General features: G+C 42.1%; 1 protein-coding gene across 4 annotated transcripts in view; it reads left to right on the top strand.

The window, feature by feature from the left end:
* Nucleotides 1-24,144, top strand: part of ppfia4 (PTPRF interacting protein alpha 4) — a 76,224-nt gene that overhangs the window by 5,716 nt on the left and 46,364 nt on the right. The gene's annotated exons all lie outside the window — the stretch shown is intronic.

Genomic DNA, 24,144 nt, shown 5'->3' with positions numbered 1-24,144 from the left:
CTGCACAACCAAATCAGGAACAGGATAGCGCTTTTGTTTTCCCCGCCAGCTATTATAGCCTGATAGCCTTCCCCAGTTACCAATAAGTATCACTGTAAGTTTCTTGCAGTTACTATCCCCTGTAGAAGAAATGGTGGATGGTGGAAGCACCAAAGTAACTGTGGAAACACTACCTGACAAAAGGAAAAGAACCCCATTTCTAGGCTCTGAGGAAAACAGGAAGCTATGTGGTTGTCTTTGCACCAGCAGTGCCAGTAGTGATACCACTTGATGCTAACGGGGTAAAAATTTAAAAGCTGTTTGTTTCCACTTAAAAAGGCCCTGGTAGGTGTATTTTTTAACTGTGGCCAGAGCCAGGCTAGCTAGTTACCCCCTGCTTCCAGTCCTCATGCTAAGCCAGGCTAGTTCAGTTTTCATCTTCTTGTCTAACTCGTGACCAAAAAACTGGATGAATGTCGCACTGTTCCGCAAAGGGAACCCCACTGATTTCATTGTACAGCAACTTTTTTCTTTGTGAGATAACACCATACCAAGAGCTTCCAGTCCTCCATCTTTCAAAGAGGTGTGTGCCTTCATGGTGGGGTGTGAGTTACATGTTGTGTTTGATGGCTGTGTGAGTGTGTGTTGTGATGTTTGGACACCTGTTCCAGTCAGAGACAACACTGGCTATTTTTGCCAGCATACAAATACACAGAGAGAAAGACACACACACACACTACACACACAGCTCGCTGCCCTTCCAAAACAACAAATGCCTCTTGTTCTAAATTCTAACCCCTTCATCCACATTGAAACGCATCCAAACACACATACACTTGCCCACAACCTTTTGCGTGTTGTGTTTACTTGACCTCACCCAAAGACCTGTCCTTTGACCTCTCATACCAGTGCTGGTTGCTTACTCTTGTACAGAAACATAAACACGCATCCACACACATTGAATGTGCACGTACATTCACTGAGCCTCTCTGAAGTGTAACATATGTCTATGTGTTTATGTGTGTTGGCCTCTCTCCATCCTTCTTCCTGTTTCATGTGTTCTTTGCCAAAATCTAGATGTGACACCACTTTGTTTCCTGGCATCTTTCCTGTTCGTTGGTCATTTTTCTTCATTCCTCCATAAATTGTTCCTCCTCTCTTATTCCTGACCTCTTTCTTTTTCTATCTCACCGTTTTTCTTACACACTCTCTCTCTGTTTATCTCATCAATAACCCAGTAGTCCATTATCTGGTCCCTCAGACAGTTCTCGTCCCTTCCTACTCCTGCAGCTGACCTTAGCCCACAGCACAACACGGTCTAGTGTGGGAGGGAAGGTTACACACGTTGCCCACTGTTTAAAGCTGTGGAGAAGCACCCTGTGTCTGTTTGATGACATAACAAACAGGCAACAGTTATGTTGTCATCTGGACTAAACGGAGGTTTGGTTTAGTGAGACAAATACGAAGTCCAGTTTGATATATTGAGATGAATTGCTGTAATTCATTAGAAGTATAAACTGCAATGCGGTGAGGTAATGACATAAAAAGTTGGCACCCTAAGTCAAACAATTAACAATGTGTACAAAGTCAAATAAAGGGAAACTTCAAAATGTAACCAGCTCGGTGTCATCATAGTGTTTGCAGATAAATGGTGTTTGGCATACCCTGTGCTGAGAGAGATCCGCCAGCATCATCTAAGTCCGCCACTTGGCTGACCTTCACCATCAGATGGGCAGGGATCTCTGGGTGCTTGAGTCAGGAGGGCCAAACACTGCTCATCTGCACACGCTATGTTGACACTGAGCTGGTTGAAAATCAGTTTTCATTTAAACTTACAGAAAATCAGGGACATGCACAAATCTTTCCTGAAGCTATTTTCTCTTGACCTTAAAATGCACCTTAAAATCTTGCTTTGCTGCCATAACTTCTCACTTTCTGCAGTGATGTACAAGTGTACCCCAAGGTGTGCTAGTACACTGTGACATCCCTTTTGGGTGCAGTTACAGCTGCAACATAGCACTCAGGGCAATGCAGGGCAACAGGGATAAGACCCAAATGCAGACCAAGAAGGAAGCAGGATGACCTCAGGGAATTATTTGGTGAAATAGCTTTCAGGGAGGTACAGGTAGGCAGACAGGCAGACCAGGAGGCAAGCTCGTAGCAGATAGGCCCATAGGAAGGAAAACATACAGACAACAGAGGCTCTAACACAAAAGTATAAATCTAGAAACCAACAAAGACATAGAATAAATTGGTGAATGAAAAACGGGTTGGTTAAATACCTGGAGGACTGATGGGAGTGTGGGGTCAGGTGAGCAGGTGGGCAGGGAATGTCAGGTAACTGCAAAGCTGATGAGAAAAGTCGGAACATATGAGAAGATGGGTGGGGCAATCAGGTGATGTGGAAAGGAAAGAAAGTCAGATGTTTGGAAGAAAAATGTCAGTGGTTTGGTTTGGGGAATAGGGCATGGGACTGCAGAGGCGGGACAAACTGTGATATGGCTGGGCGTGGCCACAAGTCAGGACAATGAAACATGGCATTTCAGCCTGGTGTTAAAGTACTCCCACATTTGAGAACTATTATCAGTACAGTTTAGTGACTTCGTGAACATATCAGCCTAAAAACTGTGGGTTCATATGTATCAGTGTAAGCCTTTTTAAGGACAAGGAAACTGATCAGAGACCTTAATCACCCCCAGGATTGCCATGAATAAATATATGGGCTTAATAACCCCATTCTTTTTTTATGGTAATGGTTAGCTCGGCCAATAGAGAGCCTGGTATTTTACACTACTTGAAGCAGGGCCAGCAGAAGTGCACCTTGCAGGCTTGGTACTCCGCCATCATAGTTACTGTACTGGAGGTGTGTTTTGCTTACAGGTACAGTGTGAGAGGGAATAGGTGTCAAAGCTAATATACTGTACCACACTGCAGAGGAAGGAGGAAGAGCTCCAAGGTCCCCCTGCACTGTGGTTGGAGGTGGCCTGAGCTTATCATGACACAAACATTCAGCAAGGCACAACACTCTGCCTCACATCTGCATCCATCCACAAACAAATAATAACCACACACGCAAACACACACACACGCACACACACGCACACACACACATACACACACACACACACACACACACACACACATTGCCTGTGTTTTCTTAAATGTCAGCATGCTGCGTCTACATGTCTCCCTGAGTCTGTGCGTTAGTATGTGTGTGAGCGAGCATGCCCGCGGCTAGCGTTGCTTATGCGTGGATGGCTGAGGCAGCTTTGTGCACCATGATAGGAGAATATTGAGGAGGGTGGGCAAAGTCAGTTGAAAAATTACCACATCTCATTGGTCTGCTGCTGATGTCCAAATCTTATGCTATGTGTTATGTAAGCACCAAATACTGGAATTTGGGTTGATGGGGAGGAAAGTGGAGCATGAAGTGAGCAGCTGAATGTCACCAAGAAACCCTGTAAGGAAAGAGAGGGAGGCAGAGAGAGTCACAGAGAGCGAGTATGAGGCTGAAAGAAAGAGAGGGCAATGTTCTTACAGACTCAACCAAGAATGATGTTCCATCCACATTCTTACCCTTAATTGCACCAAACCATTGCTTGTCCACAACCATCTCCAGTCTTTCTTTTAATTATGTTTTGGGGCAAGGGGAGAGAAAAAGAGGGGGAGAGAGATGAACATATTCCCTGGCTGGATGTTGTACTCCATGGATGCAGTTTTAACCCATGGGCCGACCAAACCTTCACAATTGGACATGTTCCAGCAGGAATATGATTTGAAAATGGAGAAAGTATTGACATCGGCAACCAAAATTACATTTCCCTGACATACGTGCAGTAGTATAGGCTACGTTATATAAATACTTACAGTAGTGTGCCTGGAGCAGATGACCATATGAAGCAATCTGCCATGAGCTGATGTCATCTGGTAGTCAAAGAAGAAAAAAACGTTGAGGATTTTGCTCACAGAGATTATTTTTGCATATTTTTATGTTATTGAAACTTTAGCCACATTTGATATAAACATCCGACATTAAACATTATATATATATGACAGAAAATAAGGAAAAGCATACCTCCCCTTTAAGTTAAACAAATCAACTGTCCACTGAACTTATCCATCTTAAGGTTTATAACTTAACAGGAAAATCCCAATGTCTTACCACTTGGTCTGATTTCATAGCTCTGTTCATCATTTCTTTTGGTTATGATAGCACTGAACTCGCATAGCTAAAAAGAGGTGAAACAGGGAAAGAAACTAGGGTAGGCCAAGGACAGGAAGTAAATGAAGCAAGGCAAGTTTATAGCACATTTCAACAACAGGGCAATTTAAAGTGCTTTAAATACAAAGTGCAAAAAAAACCCAAACATACACACATTATAAGATAACATTCAAATACATGAAACAAGCCAAAAGTTTATTCAAATTTCCTTAATTCCTTTATTTATAGGTAATACTGTAGTGTGTCCGAATTTTTGGTAATCATTCCTCAGTTGACAGGAAGACTTTGCAGACATAGGTGTGGATTTTGGGGGGATGCAGGGGACATATCCGCCCAATAAAAACATGGAAGTACTGTAGCAAAGGAGACAAAAATAAAGACATTTACACCATAAACTGATGCTGAAAAGGCAAAGAATTGTGCATAAAAATTCACCAGAATGCAGGAAATTAAGTGTTTGATGCTTAAAATTTTCTGGTGGAGGACCCCCCAACCCCTCATTTCATGTAATAATAGTAATAAGAAGAAGAAGAAGAAGAAGAAGAAGAAGAAACTTTATTAAAAGCAAAGTGCTTTAGAATAAGGGCATTATATGCACCAAGTGCTTCAGATGTGTCTTATGTGTGCCCCTCCAAATGCTGAAACAAACCCTATGCCCTTGTTTGCAGGCCTACAACTACAGCAAGTATGGGAGGTCAAAGCTTAACCATGGCATTGGTATGTAAGCTGTGATGGATGTTTACAATGGACAGTTTGGGTTTTCACCCTTCACCTGTTTTCTGTCTCAGTCTTGCTAACCTGGGTGATTGTTTAAAACCTGTATGATCGTCTGACCCCTTGTGCCTCATCAGACTTCCCAGATTTCTGCAATTTACTTTATTATCCTTTAATCTCAAGCCTTAGCCAAGCCTTATGTTCTGATGGACCAGTCAAACCGCTTTCTGTTCTTTGGGCAGACGGATCCATAATTTTGCAAGAGAGACAGAAACAAACTTAAATGACCCCAGAAGAGTCGAGAAGTGAATCTAATTAACAGCACATCTCCCTCCCAGCAGCCGACTGACATCACACCTCTCCCTCTATCTGTGACTCTTTCTTATCCTCTCCTCCCCTCCTGCTGCATCACGGCCGCTTTACATCATCTGTCAGTCTCTTTTTCTCAACTCCTCAGCAGTTCACTCCTCTTCTTCTTCCTCATTGTGTATTGTCCAGTCTTGATTCAAGAACACCCAGAAGCTCTGACATAGTAAGGCCTGCTCCTGGCAAGGGCTTATGCACAGCTTTCGGGCCCCTGAGCACTAATAGATTATTAGTGTGCAAAGCTAGCTCCCCCACGCTGCCCTGCCGCACCATGGCTTCTGCGCTCCATCTCTCAGTAGCATCTATCCTTCGCTCCCTCCATCCCTCTGCCAGTACCATCTGGCTCTCAGCACCAGGCACATTTAGCTCAGCCGGGCGCCAATTTGTCCCCCTGGCTGCTTGGGAGAGAGAAGGGAGAGTGAGGGAAGGAAGAGGAAGAGTGGGAAAGAAAGACAGATGTAGAGAGTAAGATTTAGCAAAGAGAGACAGAAAGAGAGTAAGTCAGGAGAAAAAAAAGCAGAATCAAGCATACCTGACGGTCCCCAGCAGCGAGGGACATGCTCTGGTAATGGGGAGAACGAACAGTCACTGTGTGTGTGTGTGTGTGTGTGTGTGTGTGTGTGTGTGTGTGTGAGTCCCCTCTCCCTGGTAATAAGAGCAGAGTGATTGGAGTTGCAGGACCACCAGAGGGGATGGCGAGAGTAATGAAGGAGGGAGGCAGGAAAGGACAGAATGAGAAAGAGGAGGAGGAGGAGGAGGAGCAAGGGGATGTGAGATGAAGTTTTCCAGCCAGCAGTTAAGCCCACAGCGGCCCTGCCATGTCTAACAACTACACTATTGGAACTCTGTCAGTTCGCTTTCCCTCCTGCAACCCCCTCAGAATAGAGGATAAGGTATTGGTGGGCGGGAGAGGGTGTGGATATTGGACTGGGGCTTGGGTGTAGAGGTGGGGGAGGCAGAGTGAGTGTGTTTGAGAAAAAGTATGGCAGGGTGTCAATGCCCGAGGTTATGAACTTCAAGGACATACACACTAAAATCGCCCACATGTGCAAAGACACAGAAGAAAATACAAGCCAATACATAAACACAGCACTGTAAAAGACACACAAATGCAAACACACAAATGCAAACACACACAGTTGTACGGGGGGATGTCTTTGAGACCCCAGTTTTTTCCCAGCAAGAGACTTAAGCAGCAGCAGCAGAGGCGGCGGCATCAGAAGCTAAGTCCCCGGCTGGACCCTTAAAGGGATTTAAAGAACTTCAAAATGCTTCATCTGCTCCATGAAATACAGCTTGTCAGTGTCTCACAACATAGCACATACCCCCCGCTGCTGACTGTCAATAACACCCTCACACACACTCACACACAGTCACAGAGATTTGAAAGAGCATGGCGGTGCAAGTGAAATGCAGGATTTGAGAAAAGGACACAGTGGTAGGACAAATATTGCTGTATATAGCTAATGGCTCCTGTGAAGCATATATTTCTCTATGTGAACAAGCTACAGAACACACTCATTATTTATGTTCTTATTTATGCAGAAAATGTGCATATTATTGATATTTTTCCACTCTAGTAGCCTTTTTAAAGCAGCAAACATGGTGGGTGATATGGAGACTACTTTTCAGGGGTTGTGTAGTCAATACTGTTTTTTTAATTTAAATAAATCGCAGACAGCCCCCAAACATAATGAAGCAAAATATAGGCAGAGTTAGAATTGATTAGTGCGGTAGAAAATTGTTTGCTTGACATTGGGGTTATTATTTCATTTCCATTAGTTGTAGAATAATTTTACTCCTCAGTTAAGCAGGAGACACAGGGACCAGTAACAACAACATAACTGAATTCATGGGGCACAGCAACATGAGAAGATTAGTTTACCAAGTAACCTGCATTTACTGATTTGGTCAGTTGACAGGAGACAGCTGCTAATATACAACCCTGCCAGATTCGGAGCAATATTAGCACTTTTGGAGATGTGTTTCTTACCATCTAAGAAATATAAGTCCAATATTTGCCCTGCTTTTGGCTCAGTTTTGCTCTCCACCAACTCCTATATAGCTTTTAAGCCGCTAAATGCTCCACTAATACCCATGTCCTACTGGATGGAAACCCCACTAACATCTGGCTTTTGTCTTTAGTGGAAAGGGTTACAATTGGCATTCATTCCCTGGGCAAATGACTCTGCAGCAGTCTTGGGTATTTATCAGCTCCAGCCTCGTTTAGCAGTGATGGAAACATGTCAACCATCGGCAAATTCTACAACTGTTTGTCACCTCAGCCACAAAGTTTGTCCGACTACATCCAAGCAGTGTTTGAGCATTGTTCCAGATTATTCTTCATCGAGTATGAAAAAGTAAAGTCAAGTCAACTTTATTGATATAGCCCATTTCATACGACAAGCGTAAACTCAATGTGCTTAAGATACATTGTACATGACAAATATAAAATATCATATGAGATAATAAAGTATTACAATATGAAAACAAGCAGGACAAAAATAACAAGGTATTATTATCATTATTCTTACAAAAGGGGAGAAAAATAACAATAGTACTAATTCCTCAAACAAATAAAATTACACATAAAAACCTAACTATAAGCTTGCGAAAAAAGACATGTTTTTAGAACACTGTTGTAGCGGACCGTAGTTCATGTGGAATTCAAGAGAAATCCAGAGAGTAGGATGATTAATGACTAAAAGCACCATGAGCAAATTGAGAGTTGATTTTAGGTACAATAAGTAGACCTTTATTTGAGAGAAAGAAAGGAAGAGATGCTTTACTGGCCTCTGTGCTGCTTTGCACTGTTTACTAACCCTGTTTTCCAGAAATAAAACAGAAAGACACTGGTCTACTGGCAATCAGAAAGGAATCCATCACCTATTTTTCAGGAGTTTTCCCGCATTTAAAAACCTGCATATACGCACTAATGTTGGTGGGAAAAAGGTATAGCTTCATCAGCTAGTTGGTAACTCTGCCTGCTGTTTGATGCTGAACAGGTAGTGTACAGTGAGTTTATCAGAGCCTTTTACTGAAACAGCAGTTACCTGACAACAAGACTGAAGAGAGCAGTGAGACCAAAGCCACGTTCAGCCAGAGTCTTGTGAAATTATCTGTACTGTACGTCTGTAATAATGAGCAAGACCTCTTAAATTACACACAGTCATCTGATCCATCGTTAATATAAAAATATTGATGAGTACAGCTTTAATCCTCTCATCTAAGGGGAAGTGGAAACACAAGTGCTGGAAAGCAGGAAGTAGCTCTACAATGCAATGGAGTACGGGTAATAATTCATGTTCACTTTTGTTTTCACTTCGGTCGAAGAGGTGCAGGTTAAACTGGACTGTCTTCCTCTTCTGTTGGATCCCTGTTTGCTTTAAATCCAGAGATACAGAGAGAGCACGTTTGAATGAAATGTTCTTGTAATTGATAAATAAGATGGCAGACATTCCAAAAAAAGGGACCCAGGCTGTAAAATATAGAATATGATCATTGCCGTGTATAGTACTCAATTAGTTACTCCTGGTAAACAGACGCTGGAGGTATCGATTCCCTGCATAAGAAAATGGTTCAAGTGATGAATTGCCCACACCGAGTCAGCACTTCCTGGTTTTCTAAGTGTCCAACTGGGCACAGCCACACATCCATGTGTGCATAAACACACACTGGACACTCAGACTCGGATGTGTCTCGCGGAGAAAGATGTATGTGTTGATGTGAATGAGATGTTCACCAGCCCAGAGTGCTGTCATGACTGGCCAGACACCAAAATACACTATGTTCTGAGGGCAGGCTTTGATAAATACACGCTGACATACACTAACTTTACACTACTGAATAGACTCTATCTGAGGCAGACTTCACTAAGTACATACTGGAGAGAGAGACTAATAAGATATTTTTGGTGTGCGATGTACGTATCCACAGAAAGCTCTCAGATCATCTTGTCTCTGTATTAAATCACAGCCCGTTTATTCAGCACCACCTACAACAGTTCTCAGCTGCAGTCTGTTATTCATTTACTTCCAGCTCCATTCACAGACATGTGGGTTGGTGCAGACACACAAACTGTTTTATACATACACACACACACACACACACACACACACACACACACTGTATCCTTGTGCCTTTGAGTCCTGCCGCCTCTTTTTTTCATCATATTTGGTTTAATTAGTTTTTGTCTCTCCTTGTTTTCTGCAAAGCGCAAGAACCTGTTGTTTAAAATCACTTGAACGAATACACTTGAGTTGACTCAGTGAACATCCAATATCCATATTAAGATTACCGACACGCCGATCTGTTCCCTCGCTTCAAAGTCTCGCTCCCCTCCCTCTCTTTTCCCTCCTCAGTCTCACTGACTCTCTATCTCTTGCGCTCCCTCGCTCTCTGTCTTATCAGTGCTGATGGCTTTACGCGCGTGTGCTGAGAGGTCTATTAGTTAGCTATCGTTCTGTCTGATAATGCTTCATATCTCTCAGCTAGTTCACTGTACTTAGAGCTCCGACTGCCTGAGGTGGGAGCACAGCTGCTGGGATATGAGACTTCCACATTCTTTAAAAAATATATATATATATTTGGATGCAGCTTGTGACTGATTTAAGTCTCTTGTTGCTTGGTGAGTTTTATTTTAGGTTCATTAACATATCAAGTGGAAGTGTATGTGTGTATATGTCCTGTAGCAATTGCGTGTGTGCATTGAATTAATCTAAATCAGCTCATTAAACAAGGAGGTCTTCACATTTCCATAGCAGCCTGAGAACATTTTATATTGTGGATATGTTTATATGTGCATGGATATTCGAGTGTGCATGTCTTGCATCGCTTCAATGGAACCAAGGAAACATTTGCTTTGTGATTACATTGTAAAGTCCATGTAGTTCATCTAATTACAACGCCAATAGCCTGGACCGCTCCCACATATTGTAATCGTATGAATAACTGATATACACACACTCACTGTCATCACTGTGGCCAGCTCTGTCTGTCGATGATGAAGGTCAGTAAGCATCATGGTGCCCCATTAGAATAATGGGGGCTGTGACGTGGCCTGCCCCAGTGCAAGAAGAACATCATTCACACTTAGCTGCTTTCGTCTCTCTCTCTCTCTCTCTCTCTCTTTCTGTTGCCGTATGCCCTGCACTGTGTCTTCTTGCCCTCAATTCCACACTCCAATAGCCCTTTCATTTACTCATGCTAACTCTCACCAACTCCGTCTCTCCCGCTCACACACACACACACACACACACACACAATTAGACTTTAAACACACAACACAGGCTCCGTGTCAGTGACATCAGATGCCTCTTAGATGTTTCTGAATTTGATTTAAACTTCAAACAGTGGACTCTTTGTAGATACCATAACAGTAGAGGATATGAATTAAGTGTGCTGAGGAATGCCGTGACTGTTTATTTGGAAATGTCCTGCGGTATATGTGATTGGAAATGGCCTAGATCTGGATAATTAGACACCTGTTAGTCAACAGCATTCTGTTTGACTAAAGATTGATGGCAGCTCTGTCTGTTTGCTATTAACACACAGCACATTGGGTCTGACGGGACATTTTCAGAAGGAGTTCTTTTCATTTCCTCGATGATTTTAATATTGTAGTGTAAACCACAGTGCTTTTTTTGGCAGTCTTTGTAAGATAAACAGTGCCAGGAAGAATGGCCAACCTTACATGTAGAGAAAATTTTAATCAGCTCACAAATAAGCTGCATAACTTCAGTGCAGTTGGTGGTATATTTTGTGTTCTGCTACTACTGGAACAGCTATTTTGTTTAATAAGGAAATATAGTTTGTTTAGTTCATGAATATTTAATGTATGGGTTTATGCAAACTGGCAAATAATGGGGCAGATTCCTTATTTACATTTCCTGTTGGAAAACTTTAGATAAAATATGTACAATGCATTGTCCAGTGCATACATTTATAACAGGATCTGTGTGTGGTAGGATATTTGATTTGCTTTCAAACTGTGTTACTCTAGCTCCCATTAGAAGTCTTTGAATATGAATTTGGTATCATTTTCTTGCATGTAAAAATGGGTCTGAGCTTTTTAAAAAGCTCTCAGATCCTAATGGGGCTCTCAGGTAGTGCTTTATTAAACACAGGTGCACAGGAAAGGGCATAAAAACTTAAGTGTCTGAATGTAAAATACTGGGATAGTGTCAATTATAAGACAAATATGCTCCAATTGTTGTATGCTACAGATGTCTGCTATTTGAAAATAGTGATCCAGACCATTTTCAACAGAGCTGTGAGGTGGGAGGACTTTAGCAGTTTGCTTTTAATAATATTCTGAATTTTCTTTTCCCTATTTTCTGTCACTTTGGTATGGTCAGATGGCTCTAAACACTCTGATACCCATGAGCCCCAGCCATCATTGCTGTGGAGAAGTTGCCAGTGAGACAGGCAAATTAGAGCTGTAGCAAATTAAAAATGCCTCATTGTTGATACTGGGAGGAGAAAATCCCAGTATAGTTACTGAAGTCATGCAAAATTGACCCAGAATCTGCAAGTAAACAGATTTAAATTGATGAATGTTTTATTGGGTTTCTACAAAGGATAATGTTGAGCTTCCAGCAGAACTTTAAGCCTCTCAAATGAAATTCTCAAGTCCACTGACCTACACGACCATAAAAGTCATTTGTTCCTACCTGTCACGACCCAGAATGTACCAGAAAACCGATCTGTTCATGGCCTTCCCTGACCAGTGGGCTGTCCTGACCCTAATCTCTCAAGGTCAGTGTCTAACTTCAGCCATCTTTGCACATGCATAACAAAACGGGTTTTCAGTACGAATCAGGCAGCAAGGCTACCATCCAATCCGACCCACTGAAGCAATTCCTAAAATTGCACCCTCACCAGTGCCATACCTAAATGACAGAATAGGTCATGTAAGACTCAAACTCTCCTCTCTATGTGGATATTTGGTGCATCCCATTTGCACTGGGAAGTCTGAATTTCCACATTTTGAACCAGAAATTTCAACTGGGATGCTCTCTGAAGTGTAATTTTTGACTTGGAAAGTCAGAGGAACCTCATCAGCCCCAACCTCAAAATCCAATATGGCTGCTCCGAGCATCAACAGTAGTGAAAGCTGTAGTAACATACTTTTTATTAGCACTTCTGTCTTATTTGTGTCTCATTAAAGCAGTCATACACAGTATATTCCAAGTTCAATCTGTGGACATGTTGCTACGGTGTTTGTATGCGCAACATACAGTGTAATGTGTTGGTATCAACGGGTTTTACTAACAATGGCTAACCTGACTTGGACTGGCATTGCCAACAACATCTTGGATTTCTGACTTGTAATTCCCAGCTCCGACATCCAACTTCCAAGGTAAACGGAAAGCAGCATTTATAATCGTCACGTCACCAGACTTCATCCTTTGCTCCCATCATCATAACCTTGGCCACTAGAGGTTGCCCTCTAAAAATAACATAAATATAAGTCATAATAAGCTGTACATATTTAGTCATATTTTCTCCCGAAAATCTGCTCAGGAGTCGTGGTTTCTCTCAATCCTTTTACTGTACTTTTGACTTTTCAATCATGAGGACATTTTAAACCGAGTTCCATTTCTATAACAGGATTTGGACTTCTGGATGTCTAAAATAACTCCACTCTGTTAAATACTGTGTAGGTCTCAATTCAAAACATTTTTAAAAGCATCTCACCAACATTTCAAAGTTCTTGAATACAATTTCAATTTTAACAATACACGATGAGTTTACTAGTTCACATTTGACTAGCGTTGTATTAACAGGGAGGACTGTGTTTGTTAATGAAACCTGTGCTGTCTGTTTTTAATCATGTAAATCATTGTATCTCGATTGGATGCTCGATAGTCCATGTGGTCTTCAGGCCGACCCCTCAGAGATGAATTTTACACCAGTCTCACAATGCCAAACAGCACTGCCTGCATAACCTTGGCAAACATAATGAATTCATGCACTTGCCATTCACTCCTGCTTTGCAGATGTGACAGCTGTGAGCTAACACCTTTTAAAATTTCATAGGGGAAACATAAGAATGAAATTAAATTTGAATTGCAACCACTGTGTACAATGGTGTGATAATGAGTTGAAGGGTGGGCGTGCGCTCATCTCCTCTGCTCAAGTTTAGGGAAGGCTGCTAAAAGCCCCTGTGGAAAGCTGTTTTAATTTTGACACCATTAAGCAAGTGTCCTCTTGCAAATGAGAGAGGGAATGAGGCAAGACAATTGTGAATGAGAGATGGACTGAGACAGAGAGGAAGCGCCCGTAGTTGAGTTACATAAAGGTCATATGAAGCTCCGCAGCTTGCAACAGACAGCGCCATCTCTCCTCCCATCCCCCTCTCTTCACTTCCGCTGCCATCCTCCGATATTCCCCTCCATCCTCTGCCTCTCCAGTTTCAGTCACATCCTTTTGTCATTGTGATCTGTTCTTTTTTGCCTTCTCCTATCTGATCCTCAGTTTCCTCTCTCCACGTCTTGTTCCCTCAGCCCCCTCTCAGCTCTCTCAGCCTGTGCTGGCATGTCAGCATCTTGTGTCAGCAATGTCTTCTCTTCTTTTCACATCTCCTCTCTTCTTCTTCTTCTTGTCTATTTTCAGAATCAGGATCAGCTTTAATGACCAAGTATGTGTGCACATACAAGGAATTTGACTCAGTTTTTTTGTTGCTCTCAATGTACATTTTAAATGAAAATATAAACCGCTCAGCCACAACATTAAAACCGCACGTGAAGTGAATAACATTGATCATCTCCCTACAGTGCAATCTGATGCTGGTAAACCTTGGGTCCTGGCATTCAAGTGGATGCTACTTGACACACTCTGCTAACCCAAACACCATCGCAGACCAATTAAACGCCCTAATGGCAGCGGCTCTCCCCAATGGCAGTGGGCCCCCTGAACCAGGACAACGCACCATGCCACACCACAAAAACTGCTCCAGGACTTGGTCCCAGGAACATGACAAAGAACTCAAGGCATTGACCTGGCCTCCAAATTCCCCAGATCCCAATCCAGTCACACATTTGTGGGACGTGTTGGTACCCTGTAGGACTCATAGGATACGCAAAGCCCTGGTGCTAGAAACCACAGGACAGCCCTGATCAAGAGTGATCCAAAGAATGAGACAACAAGCTCAAGGCATCAACCTGGCCTCCAAATTCCCCAGACCCCAATGCAATTGAACATCTGTGGGACGTGTCGGTACCCCGCAGGACTCAAGGGATCCGCTGGTAAAGCCCTGGTGCCAGAAACCACAGGGCACCCCCAAAGCTCCTGTGTCCATGCCTCGACAGGTCTGAGGCCCCACCGTGGATTGGACTTGGCTCTGACCTGTCAAGGCATGGACACAGAACCCTCTCAGCTGCATACATGTTCCACAGATGCTCAATAGGATTGGGATCTGGAGAATTCGGTAGCCAGGATAATGCCTTGAGCTCTTTGTCACATTCCTTGGACCACTTCCAATCATTTTTGCAGTGTGGCATGGTGCATTGTCGTATTGTGAGGGCCACTACCATCGGGGAGTGCTGTCACCATAAAGGGTCTGTAACAGTGCTTAGGATGGTGTGTGTCAAGTGGCACCCACATGAATGCCAGGATCCAAGGATTCCCAGAGGAACTTTGCATTGTTACAAGATGGTCAGTACATGTATATGTACCATATATTAGCAACAACACAATGAAGTTTGTAAACAGCTGGACAGACAAATGTGCAATGTTGCAAAGGGTGCTGGAAAAATAACCCAAGAGTTCATTTGCAAAAACAGATTCAGCTTTTTTCAACATTTATAAATCATGATTTTTTTAATGTGCACTCAAAGGAAACTATGAAAATATGTTTAATACATTTACTGGTATTGTGGATGCTTAGTGTTTCAGGGTTGTTCCTGACACTATGGTCTGGTGTTCTTGTGTCTGTTCATTTGGCATACAGTGTTATATAGCACCTACCAAAGGTGAGAAGTTTGAACAGGTTGTGTCCCAGGTGTGAAGAATCTTCGCTGCACGTTTTCTGCTGTTCTGGCTATCCGTCGTAGTCTGTTCCTTTCCTGTTTGGTGGCTGATCCAAACCACACAGTGATGGGCATGCAGAGAACAGACCGGACTATTGCAGTGTAAAATTGTATCAGCAGCTCCTTCTCTTCTCTCTTTTTCTTTTCTCTCTGCCATCTTGCATGAGCCGAGGAATGGTGGGGGGGGCACCCTGTAGGGAGCGTACACTGAAACACACAAATGCACACACAAACACACACACACTCACATTCACTCACACATGCACACACACAATCAGGCACCCACGGATCTGTGCTTTAATTGGTCCAGATTGGCTGTGGACTCTCAGCCAGGGCGGTGGGCACGTTGTAGCATGTGCAAAACACACACACACACACACACACACACACACACACACACACACACACACACACACACAGAACTCTTTTTAGAGTTAAGGACGTCTATTTGATATTTCTTTCCTGCTCTCTCTCTTTTAAAACCATATCCTTGTCCGCAGTCTGTTATTGTTCTGTAACTCTATACTGTTTCCATGGTTGCCAAATCACAGTAATAGACCTCCCCGCTTATAAACAACTCAAGATATTGAAGGGCAAGGGTAAGTGATAATGCAGAAAGCAGGATATACAGTAACAGTGATATAATATTTAATGGAGCCCCTGATGATGCTGCAATATGGCTTTCATCATGTGATTGTGCATATATTAAACGGAGGAACTGTTCTGTTCTGGTGCATCCGTTAGGTTTGATAATTCTGCTCCTTTAACAAGCCATTCATCTTTACAGCCAGTTACAGATTAACAGTTAATGCAGCACAACTGCACTTGCTCTTTACTGGCAAACCTCCATAAACAGCTGCTTAAATCATTCCAGTCTGGCTGATTTAGAGCATTTGAGCTGACACACCCTGAGGAATGCCTCCACAGTTCTGCAAGAGAGATTATACTCTTTATTTTCATTCATGAAGATAAGCTATTAACTAAGCATTTAAAAAACAGGGTATTTTTGTCCAGATTTTTTAGAACTATATAAAGGCTGATGTCATTGCTTCCAATGTCAAATAATGGGCGTTTAGTATTACTGCAAGATCATCTGAATTTGTCATCGGGTTATCTTTATTCCTGTCTTGTGCGAAATCACTTCTCCTTCCCTCCCCGTTACAAATGACATTTCATATTTGTGGTGCATCATTGTCATCTCACACACACACATAAACACAGGTTCACACGTTCACACACAAACATGAAGACTGCACACACATCCCCGGTGGGAATACACCACAGATCCAGTTGGCGCTTGTTTAATGCTGACCTGACGGAATATGTGTCCGCCCCTTCAGTGTTCCCCCTCACCCTGAGGGCATGACGCCAACGAGTCCCACAATCACCCGCATACATCCACACACAACGTATACTGTGTATTCATCGATAACCTGTGGTCCCTCTGTCCTTCCTTTTACCTACTCAACATCTCTGCTTGTCAGTCTGTCAGCCAGTCAGACTCCATATACAGTGTGCTTTGTGTGTGTGTGTGTGTGTGTGTGTGTGTGTGTGTTCACGTGCAGACTCAGGGTTTTCGCTCTCCTCCTCACCTCTCAAAGCCCTGCAAATTCAGTCTCCATGGTAACGGGGGGGAGGTATAGGGAGGGGATGATGTTGTTGACTTCCTGACACCTTCTGTCCCGTGGGACACCAACTGTCAGCAACTCCATATGTGTGTCTGTGTGTGTATATGTGTGTGGTTATGCCCATGAGTGCATGTGTGCACGTGTTTTCTCACGTGATTAATATGATGTATAAACTTAACCACCCTGTGTGAGCCGTGAAATCTTAATACCAGATGCAAGTAGCTACACAAGAAATTGGCATTTTGACTCTTTAAAGCTGAGGCTGTTTCTGTCTGTGTGAAGCTCCAACCATGATGGCTGCTTCTGATCAGCTGCCAAAGCTGAGCAGCTCAGTGTGTTAGTGGGTCTGGCTGATGGACTATGTGGAGGAATCCCCTGTTCACTGGGACAGGGTGATGAAAGCAGTGATATTCCAGAAGAAAACAAACAGGTTGAAGCTAGTGTGGATACTGCAGTGGATGTACTCCATGTTTTATCCTCTTTTTACTGTTTCCCATCATTCAGGGCTGGGCAGTTAGATAATCATTTGTAGAACAATCCTGCAATGCACCCAAAGTACAACAACAAGTCATATCTAACCGTCAGTACAAACAAACAGTCACAGTCACTGGCAGTATGTTGTTGCATCCTTGGTATAGGTTCGCTTTTAACAGAGGAAGCAGAAGCTGAAATGAAAGTCAAGCAGCTGTTTTGATCATCAATCATTTAAGTCATCTTTTAGATTGTATTACAAAAAAGTCACTAGTTTATGTTTCTCAAATGTGAATATTCATTGGCTTTCCTAGTTTTCTATAATAAATATCTTTGAGTTTTGGACTGTTAATTTGACAAAACAAGCAATTTATACATGTTTTGTTGGCCTCTGGGAAAAGGTCATTGATATTTTATGGGCAATATCATTAGATGCAGTCCTATAGTCGACATTGTCCCACCCAGGCGGTTATCTATAGGTCTGAAAAGTGAAACCAATGTGGAAGTGCCTTAAACCTGCATTCTTTCTTATTGCCAGCATGGAGTGACTTCACTGTTTACAAAGTCTGATTGTATGTAAGTCTACGAAAAAATTACCCTACTTCTCACTTGATTTATTACCTCAGTAAACATCCTCCTAATGTGTTTATGGTCTCAATTGCTAGTTTTAAGTCACTACAGCATGCTTTTCATTTTGTGAATTAGGGTCCCATTCAGAGTAAAGTAGACAATATATGATTTAAGGCATGGCTACCTTGTGATTGATAAGCCGCTACCCAGATGTTGCCCTCAGGCTCTCAGTGAGATCCACCTGCCTCACTTCTCCACAGCTCCGCCCTCTTGTCTCTTCTGGCTCCAAAAACCAACATGGCAATGGCCAAACTGCTGATCCTATGGTTTCAAAACAATAGTCCATAAACCAATGGGTGACGTCACAGTGGGTACATCCACTTCACACCTTACAGTTGAACCATAAATTGGATTAACCATGAATGCCTAGTCCAGCTGACAGATTTAGAGATACTACTCAACAGTTGGAGAAACGAGTGCTAGGGTACAGATGAGGAAGAGATGGTACAGAGAACAAAAGATGCTGTACCAGAGGTATGGACACACTTTGGCTTCAGTATTGACATTAGAAATCACATTGAAGCTCAGTGCAAATGCTAACAAAAATAGTTGCACCTTCAAGAGGAAAGGGGAGCAATTTGATCCATCCTGAAACACGGTCATGTCATGCAATATGACCTGTGTATGGCCAGAAAGAGAAACTGATTGATATTTATTATGAAAATGTAAAAAACCAAAAATAACAGCAATGAAAAAATGAAATTGAAACAAAGCATATTTATTGTGTATGGGGGGCATTCTGGCCTTTGACACGAAACATGAAATGCAGTAAACCTCCAAAATGGTTTGATAACCAATGATAATCAATACACCTACAGTACTAAGAGGTGCACTGTGAGAACAGAGAGACTTATGCACAGGTGTAGTTAAAAAAAAAAATGTTTTATTTATTATTAAGGGGTGAATCCGACAATTAATTAAGGGCTAGCAATTGTTTTTATTATCAGTTAATTTGTATGTTATTTTCTCGATAATTTGTGAAGTCACTTTTTTATCACCAGGTCCATTTAGGAAGTTTTGCACTTCGCCAGCTGTACAGTGAATGTAGTGTATCATGAAGTTTTGTAGGCTGCCATTTTCTTAAATCTTGAGATGAGTGAATAAAGAATTATGGTTGCTACTGACAGCAGCTTGACTATTTAAAAATGGTGGATTTGTGCAGGATGTCTCGTGTTATGACACTGATAATTCTCTCCGCCCAATCAGTTGTCTGCAGTGCAACTCCTAGTATCAGCTCCGCTTGCTTTGAGCCTTGACCCAGAGTTTACCAAAAAAAGTACCCGGTACTATCCGCAACTTTTGCTGATGGAAAACCAAAACAATGTAAGTCGAGTTGACAAAAGCCGTGCCATACCATGCAGTGGAAATGCAACCATAGAAGACTGAGAAAACCAGCAAATATTTGAGGAGTCAGAACAGTGGATTTGTGGCACTTAAGCTCAAAAAAGACAATTGAGTAAGCAATTACTTGACTAAGTGTTTCAGGTTTAGAAGAAATCATAATGTGGATTTCAGATTTCATACATAATTTTCTCATCCTCCTACTATCCAAATGAACTTTAGAGGAAAGAAGGTTTTCGTTTACAAAGTAAACAGAAATCTAACAAAGGAAGTGAGGATGGTTAACAGGAGAAATCAAGGAAATAGGTAAAGGTGAAGTAGTATGATGAAGGTAGGACTAAGAGGAAGAATGGGAAGAAAAATGAATGTAGCAGGTAAAGGAAAGGAATGCCATAGTGAAAGGAAAGGAAACATAGAAGTTTGAAGATGTTAGTGTTTGAGCTGCTCGAATCATTAAACAGCTGAAGGCTCTGCATCCCTGCCTACCACACCCCAGCGTTGCCATGGATATTAGGCCTTGGCAGCACAGCTGTGTGTGTGTGTGTGTGTGTGTGTGTGTGTGTGTGTGTGTGTGTGTGTGTATGCGTGTGTGTGTGTGTGTGTCAGTTAGAGGTGTGCCAGGATGACATCATACAGTAGCTTGCTGAGAAGGTCTACTGCAGGCACATGGCATCTACAATATTTATAGACCCCCAGAACAGATGAGCTCACTCAGTCACTCAGTGTGACTGGCTTCACTTCACACACACACACACAAAGAGCAAAGAAGTGGCAGAGAAGTTACTCACGCAATCCGTGCCACACCCGCTCGCATAAATATTTCCTCCTCTCTCCTCCATTTTTTCACCCAGTGGCCTTGAGGAGTGTGCTGCATACAGGCTGACCGTACACACAGCACAGTACATGCAGCAATTATTGAACCACATTCAAAACGACCATCATGCCATTCAGGATTACTGTTAGCATGAAAACATAAGAAAACACACACACACACACACACACACACACACACACACACAGTGACATAAAAAGCCTCTGTATTCTCAGTGAAAATGAGCTGCCACTGTATGAGTCATAAGGAGAGGGAATGGTACTTTGTGAGGGATTAAACCGGTGGAAAAATAAGGGACTGCTACAGTAATGGCACACGCACACACACTCACAAACACAATATAGGCACAAACACACACTAAGTGACCCCAACCCCAAACATGTGCATATTACACCGACAGGATTTAAATCCTCATATCCCAAAATAAACAAAATGATTTCTTGGTAGAGCAAATACTGTACATCAGTGTAACAGCAAAGTATGATTGAGAGTGACCAGTGTGTGTGTGTGTGTGTGTGTGTGTGTGCGAAAGGGCGTGTGAGCCTGAGTTACAAGGCAGGAGAGCTTCAGAAAGAAAAATCACATTTCATAAATAAATCATCCAGGGTCTTGCGATGAATGTGCGCGCGCGCACACACACACACACACACACACACACACACACAGCTGCAATGCTTCATGCCATGGCCATCATAGTACGGACCAGATTAGGGGCGAATCATTTTTTAAAAGCTATGTGCTGCTCTGTGTGTGTGTGTTTGTGTGTGTTCATGCTCCTAAGCTGGTGGCAGAGTCTCACTGTATGTGTCCTGTTGTCCAGAGCTCTATAGAACCATGACAAACATCCACCCTAGCATATACCGCTACACTCTAACACATAAAGTGTGAGCAGATGATTTTCACAGCATTAAATTCAGCGTTATCAAACAACATTGTAATGTAATGTAATGTAATGTGTGTGTGTTCTTGTACTTGCTACATAGTGAGGACCAAAACATGTTTTTAACCCAAGAAAGGGAGGACATGTTTGAAAGTGAGGACATTTTGGTTGGTTTTCACTTCCTCGGAGGCCTGTTTGAGAGTTAAGACTTGATTTTCAGGTTGAGTTTAGAATTTAGTTTTGGTTAGGGTGAGAGTTGGGGTTAGGCATTTAGCTGTGATGGTTAAGGTTTTAGGGTAAGGGCAGCAGGAATGCATAATGTTAGATAGAGTCCTCACAAAGATAGTAGTACAGGTGTGTGTGTATGTCTTTGTGTAACCATGTTGGCAAATGCTGCTTATGTGCAGATGCAGTATCACTTTCTAACACCTCTTGCAGAACATAGCTCAAATCTCAATTTTAATATAGTGTCTGAATAATCATCAGACCCTGTTGAAAGTATCTGTATCTGTCTGTATCTCTACATGGGGCCAGGCCATTATATCTGTATGTGTGTGTCAGAGCTATGAAAAGAAAAGCTTGAGTATTTTAGGATCCTGCGTGAGAGAAAGTCTTTCGTGCTACATTCTCCATGCTCCTCTCTCTCTCTGTCTCCTCTTCTGTCTCACTCCCTTTTCTCCTCCTGCCACCATTAGACAGTGACACTTCCAAAGGCTATGATGTTGAATGAGCAGTTTTATAACTTTCACTGGCTGGAAGGGGATTTGAGATGAAGAGGAACCCACAGTAGAATCGATGAGTGATGAAATGCAGTAGGCAGATAGAGGGACTTGGCATTAAACAGCTAAATCAATTGTAACTATAACGAGCTACCCCTCACACGCACCCATCACACCCAGATGAGCAGGTGGGGAGTGAGAAAATAAGTTGTCATAGGAAATAGCAACACTTCTGATTTCAGAATAAGCATGTGATGATATAAGCTGTGGACTGGTGCTTAATTTTTATTAATTTAATTTCCTTTTTTGTAGTGGATGCAGCTTTAAAGACATTCTACATGTGCGCATTGGTCTTTCTTCACATTTGGCATCCTTTCTTTTAATTTTTAAGCAAATATATTCGTCCTCGTTTTCTTTAATCCAACAATTTTATTATAGAGTAAACTGATCTTAATCTTGTATTGTGCACCTAAAACGTCAGCCAGAGCGAACTGATAAAGAATGAAATGGACAAATTTACACAGTGCTCCATTTCGACCCGGTGTAATCTCGTCCATACAGCAGCTATATTTCTCCCTCTTTCTCATTACCTGCTGTGGACTACACTACCATTGTGTGGCATTTCTTCCCAGAGAGAGACAAAGACCCTATCCTTTCGGAGGACCACCATCAGACCTTATTTTGGGGAAAAAATGAATATGGTAGTTATGCGCGAGAGACAAATAATGTTTTGGTTCTTTCTGAATTGTACCATGAATCGCATATGTTATAATATTGCAAGTCAGGAGAGTCACAGTTTGTTGTAAAACTGTTAAAGTATAAGACCGTGAAATTATGTAACTAGAAAGACTCCTCAGCAGATATGCCAATATATAACAAATTGTTACCATAACTGATACCAATATAAATATATCCACTTTTACCCCCACCCACCTTTAGTGATCAAGTCTCTTCATTAGTGGAATTAACTTTACAGTGTATGTAATATTCAGTCATAATGTAAAATAAGAAAAAGCATATTGGCAGATTCTAATAGTTCATTTTAAAGCCGATATTGGCCAATACTGATGATGTACCGAGATGTTGGCCAATTCTGATACTTCAACTTTAAGCCAATATCAGCTGATACCAATTATGTACCAATATCATCAGCATATTGGCCGTTTCCAGTAGTTGATTTTAAAGCTAATATTGGCCAATAGCGATGGCGTGTCTGTATTATTGTGCATCCTTAGCACAATTCAAACAGGATCAAGGATCACATATTTTTTTCCAGACACCGGACACCGCAGACAGGAAGGAGAAGGACTTCACCTCTCTATCCCCTCTTATTCCAATCTTACTTTCTTAGCTTTTAAAAGAAATTTTTTGAAAGATGTAGTCAAGCAAACTTTTGGTCATAGACCATCTTCAGGCATATCATGCAAACAGAATATATATATACATGTGAGTGTGTGTGTGTGTGTGTGTGTCTATACCCATACATACTGTATATACATTATGGTAATTAGTCCCAATGCAAAACATCTGGTTGTCCCTGACACAAGATCAAACTCAAGGGTATTGCAGTCCCATGGGATGTGTGGATTACAAAGACGGAGGACAAGGGGAACAATGTACGTGACAACAAACGAAGAAAGCACTTACATTCTGCATAAACAATGATGCTATGAAACACTTATTTTTGTACCTCTTGTTATTGTTTGTCAAGCACCTGGCAAAGCTTTTAACCCTGGTGAGCTGTGGACCTTTTAAATTAACATTAGAAAACTTTATTCTTACAGTTACACTTATTGCAGATAGTGGTTTTGTATTCGCCCCCACACTTAATGTTCCCATGCATGTGTTTACTGGTCTAAAAAGGACAGAGGCTGTGGAGGGCACCACAGCAGTGTGACGCCTCACTTCTAGGCACCATGAGAGGCGCTTGTCGTGCCTCTGTCATTACAGTTACAGTTATTGTAGACGTACTGTAGACAAAGACACACACACACACACACACACACACACACACACACACACACACACACACACACTCAGTGGTGTAGAGTTACATCCTGCCACTGCAGTTTGCACTATGTGAAGGGCAAGAGCAGCGTTCCTGACCTCCACAAACACGCACAAACACATAGCACCTAGGCTACTCATTACTCACAGCCATTTTTAGCTACATGAAGGATCGGGGAAGAGAGGAGATTATTGAAAATTATGCCGGAGGTACCCTTGGAGCAGTTTATTTACTCTGAGTATGAAGATTAATATTAATACAGCTGTGTTTGGTGCATCTCCTGCCTTCCTCTAAAACCACGATACACTTTCATCTGCAAAACA

The sequence above is a fragment of the Epinephelus fuscoguttatus genome, linkage group LG1, assembly GCF_011397635.1.
Source record: "Epinephelus fuscoguttatus linkage group LG1, E.fuscoguttatus.final_Chr_v1".
NCBI classification, from domain to species: Eukaryota; Metazoa; Chordata; class Actinopteri; order Perciformes; family Serranidae; genus Epinephelus; species Epinephelus fuscoguttatus.
The sequence above is the reverse complement of the archived record's forward strand: the minus strand, read 5'-3'. Positions and strand labels throughout refer to the sequence as shown.